This window comes from Lissotriton helveticus, chromosome 1_1, assembly GCF_964261635.1.
Source record: "Lissotriton helveticus chromosome 1_1, aLisHel1.1, whole genome shotgun sequence".
In the NCBI taxonomy this organism is placed as follows: Eukaryota; Metazoa; Chordata; class Amphibia; order Caudata; family Salamandridae; genus Lissotriton; species Lissotriton helveticus.
In genome coordinates this window covers 2,054,659,652-2,054,672,627 of record NC_136057.1, presented here as the reverse complement: position 1 = coordinate 2,054,672,627, position 12,976 = coordinate 2,054,659,652, and the positions used below count along the sequence as shown (strand labels likewise).

The 12,976-nt window shown below is 38.1% G+C and overlaps 1 protein-coding gene across 1 annotated transcript in view; it reads left to right on the top strand.

Moving 5' to 3' along the window:
- Window positions 1–12,976, top strand: part of PTGFR (prostaglandin F receptor) — a 234,843-nt gene that overhangs the window by 31,059 nt on the left and 190,808 nt on the right. The window lies entirely within an intron of this gene.

Sequence of the window (12,976 nt, the reverse complement as noted above, 5' to 3'; positions counted from 1 at the left end):
TGGAATAGTTTACTAATTTGAAGGCAAAGTGAAGCTTATTGATTTTGTATCCTCAGGCATGTGGATTTCTTTCTTTTGGGTACATTCAAAGATTATATTGCAGTACTCCAATAGAGATATCACAAAGGCCTTAGGGCCCAAATACGATGACGGCGGCCCTGCCAGTGGCAGCCCGTTGTTGGCGGTCCCATCACCATCGGAATGAGGATTTCCACCTACCTCATAATGATGGTGGGCTGATGGGGATTCGACGGGCTCCTGAGCCCGTCGGTCCATCGGGGGAGCAGTAATACCTGCAATGGTGGCAGTGCCTGCCAGGCACCATCGTAGGTATTACAATGTTCTTCTCTGCCGGCCCATTCATGACGGTGAATCCGCCATGAAAAGGCTGGTGGAATGGGACATTGGGGGCTCGTAGCGGGCCTCCCTTCCTCCCTCACCTGGGGACAAACATATCCCTGCACGATGTGGTAGGCACCGCGAGGGATATGTGCAGTGTCCCCTTTTTGCTCTGTGACATGTGCTGCAGCCGGTGCACAGACATAATATCGACTCCAAAATATCGTTTGGACAGAATATCGAGTTTTAAATATCGTTTGGAGAAAATATCGACAGGACAAAATATCGACAGCAAAAATATCGTTTTTAAGGTAAGTGAAGTAATATCGACTGTAAATAATATCGAAAGTAAAAAATATCGTTTTTTATATAATATGTAATTATTTATAGTGTTTTTATGTTATAATATGTGTGAAAAGTGTCATTTTATGTTATAATTATTTTTATTTAAGGATTTTTTTTTAATTATTGTGTAATTTTATTCTGTAGCGGGTTGTGGGTTTATAGGGGAATAGGGTGGGAAGTAATTTAATTATAATTAATTAAATATGTAAATTCATTAATTGGTAGTAATAATTAATTAATTGGTAATTAAATATTATATGTTAATTATTTAAAATTTAATTGGTAATGAATTTAATTTAATTTATTCTTTGCTAATTATGTAAATTAAAATAATGTATTTCCTGTAGCGGGTTGTGGGTTTATAGGGGAATAGGGTGGGAAGTAATTTAATTATAATTAATTAAATAAAAAAATTCATTAATTGGTAGTAATAATTAATTAATTGGTAATTAAATATTATATGTTAATTATTTAAAATTTAATTGGTAATTAATTCAATTTAATTTATTAATTGCTAATTATGTAAATTAAAATAATGTATTTCCTGTAGCGGGTTGTGGGTTTATAGGGGAATAGGGTGGGAAGTAATTTAATTATTATTTATTAAATATGTAAATGTATTAATTGGTAGTAATATTTAATCACTTGGTAATTAAATAATATTTGTTAATTAATTAAAATGTAATTGGTAATTAATTTAATTTAATTGATTAATTGCTAATTATGTTAAATTAAAGGGGTATTTTTAGGGTTCAGGGTCAGTTTTTAGTTTTTGGGTAAAGGGGTATTTTTAGGGTTCAGGGTCAGTTTTTAGTTTTTGGGTAAAGGGGTATTTTTAGGGTTCAGGGTCAGTTTTTAGTTTTTGGGTAAAGGGGTATTTTTAGGGTTCAGGGTCAGTTTTAAGTTTTTGGGTAAAGGGGTATTTTTAGGGTTCAGGGTCAGTTTTTAGTTTTTGGGGAAAGGGGTATTTTTAGGGTTCAGGGTCAGTTTTTAGTTTTTGGGTAAAGGGGTATTTTTAGGGTTCAGGGTCAGTTTTTAGTTTTTGGGTAAAGGGGTATTTTAAGGGTTCAGGGTCAGTTTTTAGTTTTTGGGTAAAGGGGTATTTTTAGGGTTCAGGGTCAGTTTTTAGTTTTTGGGTAAAGGGGTATTTTTAGGGTTCAGGTTCAGTTTTTAGTTTTTGGGTAAAGGGGTATTTTTAGGGTTCAGGGTCAGTTTTTAGTTTTTGGGTAAAGGGGTATTTTTAGGGTTCAGGGTCAGTTTTTAGTTTTTGGGTAAAGGGGTATTTTTAGGGTTCAGGGTCAGTTTTTAGTTTTTGGGTAAAGGGTTTTTTTAGGGTTCAGGGTCAGTTTTGGGCTACAGGGGTACAGGGGTACAGTGTAAAAATAAAGTAAAATTAAATTTACATTAATTTAATTTACTGAAATGAAATTAAATTAAATTATATTTAAATAATTTTAAATAATTTAAATTAAAAAAAATTATTATATACTTACCAATACTTACGTTGTAATGGTAGTGCGTTGTAAAAGTTGCGTTGTAACGTCATATATCCACTGTTGCACTCTTTGCAGTGGGAATAGTAATTTTTACTCTTTTGTATTTGTACGTTAATAATATTGGCTATTATTTAATTAAATTTTGTTACTATATATATATATGTTTTAGGAAATATGATAAAAAAAATATTATTTTTTTACTTTCATTAATTATTTAATTATTAATAGTTATTTTAAGTATTGTTAATTATATTTTAGTAATTAATTTTTTATATTAATGTAATTAAACATTGTTTTTATTAAAGTCGATATTTTTTACAACTATATTTTTGTTAACGATATTTTGTACTCTATATTTTTGTACTTACCTGTTTGTACATACAAACTCGATATTTTGGTTGTAGATATTTTCTCGTCGATATTTTGGGTAGTCGATATTTTGGTAGTCAATATTATTTCAGTGATCCGCTGCAGCCAGCAGCACCCGCCACATAGCAAAACATAGGTATTACAACTGCTATGGTGACGGTTGCATCCTAATACCTGTGGCAGGACCGCCCACAGCCTGTCGGGCGGTCCCATTTATGGAAGGTTGGCAGTCAGATGAAAGTCCGTCTGCCATCCTAATCAGCCCCTTAGATAGGCTGTTGCAGCTGATCCTGATAGAAAATGAACGATCCTTCTCAGCGTCACGTGATTGTTACTAGTGTTTTATATGATCAGTTAAATCTGGTGTCCAATGAAGTGTGCAGAGCATAGCCAAACCAAAGATTAACTCAACAACCAGTGCCAGGGAGGTTAAAGCTTCGAATAGCTGTGAGTAATGGAATTTACCTGTGCCCTCAAAGCATCCCCACTGATTCGATATTGTGCCATTCATGGGTAGGTTGCTCTCCTTCTTCCAATCATGTATGTATGACTGGCAGTGTATGTTTTTCTGCACTGGTGTGTGCCTTTATACAGATTGATTTTGGGCTTAATATAGCCTCTAAGGTGGGGCTGGTGTGAAACGTAAGACACATCCACGAGGTAAATGTGGAAAAAAAACATTCTAATATGTCATTTGATATGCTATTGAGCAGAAAAAAATACTTTCTAAAGAAATAGTGATGCATCTGGCTATTGTATTTAAGACACAATTCTGACAGTAAACCCTCTAAGAAGGGGAAAACCTGCTGGAGTCCTGGTCTTCCAGTGAACCTACTGCCATGCTTTTGTTTCCTGCTAGTCAGGGTTGCCTTTCAGTATTCACAGAAGTAGCTATCAACAGTGTAGCAGGTGCAGCGGCCCAGAGACTAAGAGGTTCGAGGGGCCCAGTGCACTCCAATTTTAACTGTTTGTTACTATGCCAAACCGAGGAACGGTCCCTTTTTCCCACCTCCATTAGGGCTCATTACACTTTTGCTACACTGATTTTCTCATTGACCTTTAAGGAAGAGGTGGAGCACAGTTCCGCAACACTGAGGGGACTTAAGGGGAACAGATCTGCCCATGAGCAATGTTTGGGCAATTGAATAGTGTGATTTTCTTGTAAATCTAAATGAGTGTTCAAATGGGAAGGGGAGGGGAGGAGTAGGGATGCTAACAAGGAGTTTCGGCATTGATAGACAGCAAAAACAAGAAAAGAGTGGCAATTCTATATTGAAAATGAATTAAATTAAAAGAGTAATGGAAGACTTTTATATATAATGTCAAACAAGGAAAAACGACAATAATGTTTTTTTCGGCAAAGTGACCACAAGTTATTGAAGTTATGCTCCTCAGGTATAGCACACTGAAACATGCCTAGTTCAGTATAGTAAATGACTACAACAAGGTACATGTAAATTGCTGACGTTGATGAGTAGCAAAAATATCAAGAAGTTACCTTATTTGTTACTAAGTTTTCTTGACATCAGAGCTATGCAGTTTGTAGCACATTTGTGATATTTGCTTTCCAAAGTGTTTGGCAACATGTCTCAATCAGTTTTTGTAATCATAGCAAAGAAGATGCACTTGAACTAAAACACAGTTGTTTATGAAATTGAAATATTAGCGTTTTAAACATTCCTTTAGCTCCATACAAATATCTTGTAGAAGATTTTCTTTATCCACAACAAAGAACAATATAACACAAGAGGACAAAGAAGCTAACATTTCTATTTTTAATTAATTTCAGTAGTGTCAACTATCCTGTCTTTTCTGAAAGCTTGGCAAGAAAGTAAGAAATATAGCACCAATTACAAACTTCAACCCCTGCTTCCCATATCCAGTATACATACATTTAATAAATACATTGTGGTTCTCAACACACACTACTTATTGTAATTCCATCTTTAACCTCACAGTTCTGAAAGCAGAGGTATAAACTGCAAGTTGCAACAGATAGTTGGAGTCATGATTGATTGTGTGTCCTTTCTTTAAAAAGCAGAACTAGACCTTCCACTAGTTACAAGTCATAGTTTCCGTTCTATAGGCTGGGGAAATCTGCAATGTGTGACTCTGAATATGCATTTTAATGCACTGCAGTTCACTGGTGAAAACAGCAAGTTATATATCATTCAACATTGCTGCCCCAATAAAGAGATACATTTCTTTAGACTCTATCTCGTTACTTTATTGTGATCAATTTAGGCTGAAGATTTCAAATCAATCTGAGAATTTCGGGATATCCACTTAAGATAATCTAATTCATAGTTTATTTACTGACAAGATTGAATATCTGGAATGGATTCAATATGTCACTTTCACAGCTCTTTCATAGCTCAAATGTTGTAGTTGGAGAAAAAAAGCCAAGATGGTCTTTAAAGAGAGCATTAAATGTTTGAGCATAAAGGACAAAGGTGCATTTAATGAGTACATAGCACATAATAAGACTATACCAAAAGCAAAAAGTAACACCGTTTTGCTATGTGTAAAGCTTTCTTAAGATGACAAAGGCTTCTGAACACTATTCAGTATCGCCAAACTAAAAAAATGGTCAGCAATTAACAAACTATGAGCGGGCATCTTTGGTTATGCTCAGATTCCATCCTTAGTCACTGGGCAATCCTGTGGCAGAGCCTGGAGGAGAAGTCCTGTGAATCAATCTAAACTTTCCCAGGAACCAGCCTCCTCCCCAAACCTGAGTCATAAAATTATTTTGGTTCTAATTAAAAAGCAAAACAGGTATGATAAATTTAGAACTTAACTCCTCTATGTTTTGCTTAACATGGCCCGCAGGGTAGCATTTCCCAATTTATAATATTTATCATATTCATCCTATTAACAACCCCATAATATATTAAAGCAGTGAAAAGTCATAATACAGTTACATGATATAAGTTGTTGGGAGTGTGAAAAAAACAGATTGTAGGAGTCCGCAGATGGAAAAAAGAGTCTGTAGTCAGTAAAGAAAGATATACGTTGACACAATTCTAACCTTCAGTAACCACAAATGTCAGCAATTGCATGTTCTTTGCCTCATTGAAAGCGTGAAATTCATTGCAAGTTTTGACCAATGGATTCAAATAGTAATGAAGACAGAAATTGTCTTCATATTGGCTGTTAATGTTTTCGTTATAGCTGCAGATCTGTAATTTGAAGAGTAATATTAAGTTGCTCCATACCTCATTCTTTACCTCAATACCCCGTATGCTGATAGATTTGTCCATTTAGCATTGCCCCTTGAAGCAATTGGGCAATTGGAGTGAGGTTGGAGGTAAATGTGGGTTAAAAAATTGATTAACTAAGAGTATTCAAACTTATCAAAACCAGAATAAGCAACAAAAAACAAACAAGTCCCCAAAAGAATTTGGGTCAATATTCCTTTTCTAACTGAATGTAGTTGTATATTGGTGGTTGTGTTTGTGTGTGCATTGTTGATGAAAATAGGTGGTAATCGGAGGGGAAGAGATGTATTATAATGGTAAAAGCTATGACCTTGGAACTAGGGATCCGGTTTGAGTCCTGGTGTTGGTTCACCATGCTGTCATGGGAAACAGCATTTACAAAGTTGTTGTTACAACACAGTGCTTTTACATCGCCGTCGTTGTAACGACCGCATTGTTAGTACGTAATATCTTTACATTGCAAGTCATTAGAATACAACACCTTCCCTGCTGTTGCGCAAACTGGAGTAGGAATAGCAAATAATACTATTCCTTAGTCTAGCGCACCCCCTATAGCAAGTCACTGTAATGACTTGCGATGTAAAGGTATTGCGTACTGACAACACGGTCGTTGTAACAACCGTATTGTAAAAGTACGCAATGTAATAGCATGCGTTGTAACATGCTATATTCTCCTGTCATTGTTAACAAATCATGTAGGGTCCAAATACGAGTCTGGCGGACCACAGACCGCCGGACAAATGGGGGCGCAGAGAAGGTGGTCTCCCGACGCCCTATTACGATTTAGGCAGTTGAACCTCCAAAGCCCTGCCTACAGGGAACCACTGTTCCCTGGCAGTGTTGTGGTGGTCAGGAGGCCACAATATGCTCGGCGGGGCTGCTGCTGTCCCTGAAAACATATTACGAGTTTCCTCTCCGCTGGCTGTATCATGGAATTTCCTCCTCCATGAACACCGTGGTGGAGAGGAAACAAAGGGCCGCCTCTGCATGGGGATGTACACGGGGGGCACAACATATGCACCCCAGTTCCTACAGTGCATGAACCTTTCAGCCCATGCCGTCTGTTTTTGCCATTCCCATTGCAGTGCCCATTTTCTAGGGACCAGCTTGGGAACACCAAAAACCAGCCTGCCAGACAGGAGGAAACTTCTTATCTGGTGGGTGATTTGACCACGGCTTTGGCGGTGTGGCGTTGGGGCATACCCAGCACCGCCCAGTCGTAATCAGGCCCTTAGTATTCTTGTTCCTAAAAAGAAAATCTAAAAGAGTTTGACCTTGTGTAAAGTAACCTTGTGCTCATGGAAAGTGCTCTGTTGCCCTTGGGCCAAGTTTCTGCTATATAAAAACTGCAAATAAAAGTAAAAGGGCGGGAAGAAAAATATACATGCAAGAGAGATCGAGGACCCATCATTCAGTAGGAGAAATGTATGAAAATCAAGATAGTTGGATAAGTCAGTGGAGTAATTAATGTTTAAGAGTAGTTAAAATGGAAGTTTGGTACAGCTGAATTAAAAACAAGAAGTGACCAAGCACATTTATGAATATATAATAGTGGAATGATGTGTTGATGCATGAAACAGGATTTGTGAATGGATGAATGGATACATGAATGGCGTATGCAGGATGGATGGAATAAGTATTAGGCCTGTGCAAAATTTAAATTGTACCAGTATAATTTGTCCAAATAATTTCTATAATTTCAAATGATGCTTCTTAGGCAAAAATCAACAATTTACACTATTTTGCCACCTTTTTTGTAACTTTGTGCCATATGTGGCAATCATTTACCTCAAATGGCACAATTCATGTTCATTCATGAGAAAAACTTGCTGTCAGTGCATGGTTCACTGATATAGATCCATCAAATATTGAAACACAAAAACATCAGAAATCAAATATTGGCAACAAAAATATTGACTGCATACTGAACTATAAAAAAACAAAAATATCAAGAACAAATATCACTCTTAGAAGTATCAGTTTGTACGTAGATCAAAAAAATAGTGTTACCTTGAAATAAACATAGCATATCACAAAAATATCAATCCACATAATATCAAGGACAATTTTATCAAAAAAATAATTAAATAATTCTTGATAAAAAAAATTGAAAAACACTTTTTACATAAAACAATTTCTTCAAATAAACACCCCAAACTTTTTATACTCATATTTAAATTAAATGAAAATATATCATGTCAACAAAATATTTACAAATCAACCCCACAGAATGATATATCTAAAATGTATACAGCAAAACCACTACATTAGTAACACACATGGGCACACCAACCCAAATATGGATATATATATGTGTGTGTATCTATATATATCTATGTATCTATATATACTTGAAAAGCGGGCACTCCAGACAGCGTGTCTTATTACCAACTATTTATTAGCAGCAACTCTCGGATCACTGACAGGTTTTGGCTTTCATCAGCCTTTCTCAAAGTGTACAAGCCCGATCACCACCCAAAATATAAATACACTATTCTTACAGATATTGAAAACATACTCCTATCGACTTTAACTTCCTTGTAATGTTAGAAGACATATCCACAGAGACACCCTTGTGCTAAACAATACAATCTATTTTGAAACCACATTATGCATTCATTTCATACGGGACAAATGTTCTGACCTGTAATGGCTGTAAATTCCAAAGTAACTATCAAATATTCAAATGTATGAAAAATACCAAATCTTCTATCTTTGATATTCTTCAAGTTTACAGCCATGTCAAAAAAAGTCTCGTAGGCACCTAAGTGACATTGATACTTCATGAGTAAAGCAGTTAATACTGGAACTGCACAATTAGTGGTGACATCAATCACCCATTTTTTAGAGAAATTAAGGAACTTCAAACTCATACTGAGCCAGTACCCTTTTAACAATAATTAATCAATCTCACTTTCAGTTTAGAATTTTATATTGTGAATGACATCCCCATTTCCAGTTACAAGGGTTACCCCCAATTCCACATTTACCTCTTTACCGCCAAACTCAGAATGGAAAAGAATCACATAATCGTAATTACATTGCATGTCAAATGCATCTATGTGTCATAATTCAGATGTCACTCTTAGAGCATTTAAGGAAAGTTCAGATTCTGCCAACTCTTTAACAGCACTGACCTATAAATTGTTTATGGGTTTTATTTATAACTGCAAAAAGGGAATGTGCAAAATAACACATGTATAGCAGCAGACAAAATTCAATTTCATATATCTCAACATATCAGCATATTCAAATAAAGTGCCAAATCTACAGTATCCATAACAGCATGAAAAATATGCAAATTATGCCATAATAGCAGCAACTAATAGTATAAGCAACTACACTGGGGTTATCAATGGGACACTTGGGTTGGCAGACTGCAATGCTCTGGGCACAGTCACCAAAGCAGATTCCAAATACCACATTGGAAAGTCTATGACAGCACCTTAGCACAGGGAGCAAAAACAAACAACGCAGTGAAAGGATTGCACAATGCCTTCCGATTCACACTATTATTTTACTGGGGCTTGATCCTATGAGGCTTTGATTATACGTTACAATAAACTTCAATACATGGAGCTATGGGTTTTCTTGTTTGGTGTTAAGCTGCTACATTCATGAATTTTAAAAGCAACAAATCCCTCCTTTAGTTTTCCAGCTGCATTATCATAGTTCAATTGTGAGCTCTCTACAAAAATACCTCCTCGCAGGTTTTAGAGTGCTTCATAGTACCTGTTTGACCACACATAGTAACCCCCCTTTTTTGTTTGAACTTCCAGCCTACAGCTTCGGATTAGAAAGCAATGAACACAATCAATCACATGTAGATACATTTCTGCACCTTTTGGGAGCAGACATCAAGTTATGTTCTCTTGCTCTAAAAATAAATTCTGTTTTCATAAGGTCCTAAATAATTGTCTCTCTATCTATGGCCTAAATAAAAGTACTACCCGTGGATGGCATTCTGAGTGCCATCATTGCAGCTGGCCTACTGCCTGAATAGGATGGTGGTGGTGAGACTGCCACAATACCCCTACATCTGCCGGGATCCAGGATCCTGCTGTAGCAGCAGTGCTAGAAGGGGCAGAAAATGGTGGCAGTGTTGATGCTGATACCACAGAGCAGATTTCAACCTGCATTTCCACCACCAATTTCAATCTAGGTAAGGGGCCCAACTCTGCCAATGGAGGAGCATGGTTGGGGCACATGTTGTGCCCCCTACAAATGCACCTTCATGTGTTAACTATGTGGCATGCATGACATGGTGCATATTGGTGAATTTTCAAAACTGGCTAACCGAGAACCACCTGCTGCTCAACATCTCTAACATGGAATTCCTTCTCATCGCGCCTCCTAATGACACCCCCAAGATAGACCTCTGGATGAAACACCTCGCAGCTTTCCACTGCTCTCCTCACAATATTGATTCAGCTAAATCCCTCGGAATCACCCTGATCATGCACTTGAAGATGAAGAATCATATTAGTAATGTTGGCAAGGATGCTAATCACCAGATGAGTTTACTTAGGAATCTCAAATCATTCCTTCCACAAGATGACTTCAATCAGGTGGTTCAAGCGCTTGTACTGCCGAGGCTAGACTATGGCAGTGCTACGCTTTGTGGCCTCCCCAAATGTACCTTGGCCCCACTAAAGGCTTCCTTGAATGCAGCAGCCAGATTGTTTACCAGTACAAAAAGAAATCCTCACAACAGCAAGAATACAGCTAAAGATTGCCTGCATGACTCACAAAGCCCTCTATTTTAAAAACCCCTGTTATCTGGCTCAAAAGTTAGAATTATCTAGAGGGGGTAGACCATCATGAAGTGCAGACCAATTAGTCTTGACACCACAGATTTTCACAAAAAGAGAATGAGTCACAGAGATTTCTCAGGCTCTGCCCTGAAAATCTTGAACTCTTTCCCACCAGAAGTCGCAGAATCTCCTCCACAGGTTCTTTCATAAAGGAAGTAAAAATTATCCTAATGGACAATTTCCTGCATTAAATGGCAATGGCTCATTAATTTACTCACCACCCTCTGATTACTTACTGTATTGGTCTGATCACCGGTGAAGCCCAGAGTTGCATGCTACATGCATATCAGTAATGTTTGTTCTTCTCCCAGTATGTTATTGTTTTGCTAAATGTGATGTTCTTTGATACACACTCTGTCATTGTTCTTGCTGGCATACTTAAATGACGCTGGTCCTTCCCTTTATTATTTCCTACCCTTCCAATTTGTGAAGAGCTCTGGTACCCGCCTGGGTCATGTTCGGGCTATACAAAACTTTATAAATAAATAAATGCCACAGAGTTCACCCAATGTGGCAGAAGTCCCAGGGTGGCGGCATGACTGCTGGCTGTAATCCTCAGCCAAAGCAAGTCCCGTCAGTCAGCTGAATTATCACAAATAGGCAGGCGGGTATGCCAATGGCTTGGCGGTCTTCTAGGGTCTGTGGAGGCAGAAGTTCTACATGAAAACTGCCAAACTCATCGGGCCCTAAGAGTCGAGAAATTATAATGGAGTTTTGCTCTGACTATGACCTCTTTTAAAAATATTGTTCATATCCTATCCGTGTTGAGGTCAAAATGCATTGACAACTTTTAACAGGAGAAATGTGAAAAGCCATTTCTACTACTGAAATGCTCAAATACATTTTTGGGTTACAAAGAATAATAGAGATGTTAAAAATGGTAGGTTATTCCTTGCAGTAGTTATAGGACTGAGAATCCAAATCCCTCTACCTCCCCTATTGGACTTCATTAATATTTAAACACACATAGGGAAAAAGTTGTGCTGCAAATTGTTTTGAGACTCAAAATGTCTGGACCAGGTGTTTAAAAACCTGTAAGGGCCAAAGTACGAGATTTTGGCAGAGCGATGGCGCAGCTGTGCAAACCACCATGCCACCACTCTGTCAAAGATTGTGCTGTGCGCCCACCAGATTATGACTTTTTCGCAGTCTAGCGGGCGTATTGGCGGGTCCCGTGGCGGTGCCCTTTAAAACCATGGTGCCTTTTAAAGAGGCACCGCAACGGGAATGCCTCACAAGGTTCCTGCACAGCATGGACTCGTCAGTCCATGCCGTGCAGGAACCTATGTGCATGTACACAGGGGGCACCATGTATGCCCCCCTGTGTGCATCCACATATGTCTAAGGCACAGGGGACCTTGTAGGGCTTCCTCTGTTTCCTCTCCACCAGGCTTTTCACAGCAGTGGAACTGCCATGAACAGCCTGACTGGGAGGAAATTTGCTTTATGCTGTGAAGGCCGCTCCTATGCCAGGGAGTGGCGGTACCCTGGTGGAGCCGGTGGTCCTAGTGCAGTCTGACTCCAGAGTCATGATTGTGCGGTCAGACCTCTGGTGTGGAGGCCGCTGGATCCTCTGACGCTGCACCACCACGAGTCTAGCAGTGTGATGATCACCAGACTTGTAATCTGGCCCTAAGTGATAGAAGTATAATCTATAACTATGTTTTAATTATATTATCTGTCTATGTTCATTAGTCTTGTGTCTGAGCAATTGATTAATTCATTGGAAAGCTATATTTCGACCTCTATAATCATAAAAGTAACATACAATATACAAAGATACATATAAATACATGCACTTACAATATACATGGTTGCAATAGTCAGTTTTTCTCCAAGTATAACCGGAGACTAGGACCAAACAAGTTTAAGCAGTTATTATAAAGTGAAAGTGCGAACACAGGTATGATATGCAGATAAACAACATTAAAATACATACATAAAACATATTACTGTTTAAAAAAGATAAAATGTTTTGACAGGCCATTTTTGTATGGTGTAAGTTGCTAGCCCTGTCTTTGTCAAATTGCACGTTACAAACAGGCACATGCTTCCAGATAGATAAAACAGGAGCTCGGCATGGTATGTCTGGTAAACAAATATTTGAAAAATTAAAATAGTATATAATACACAATAAGCATCATCATACAATGAGGTTTTTATCTGCGATTGGGAAAATATCACACCTCTTACATATAAAGGGAACAGTTAGCCAGTAAGTTGTAGGCATTTAGGGGTCCATTATGATATCGGGCAGATTGCCTACGCCAGGCTGGCGGTAGCCACCGCCAGCCTGGCGGAGGCAATTCGCACGATATCATCACCAGATTTCCCCCTGCCATATTAGGATGGCGGGTGGGACCACGGCGGACGGAAAGACCGTCCGCAGCTT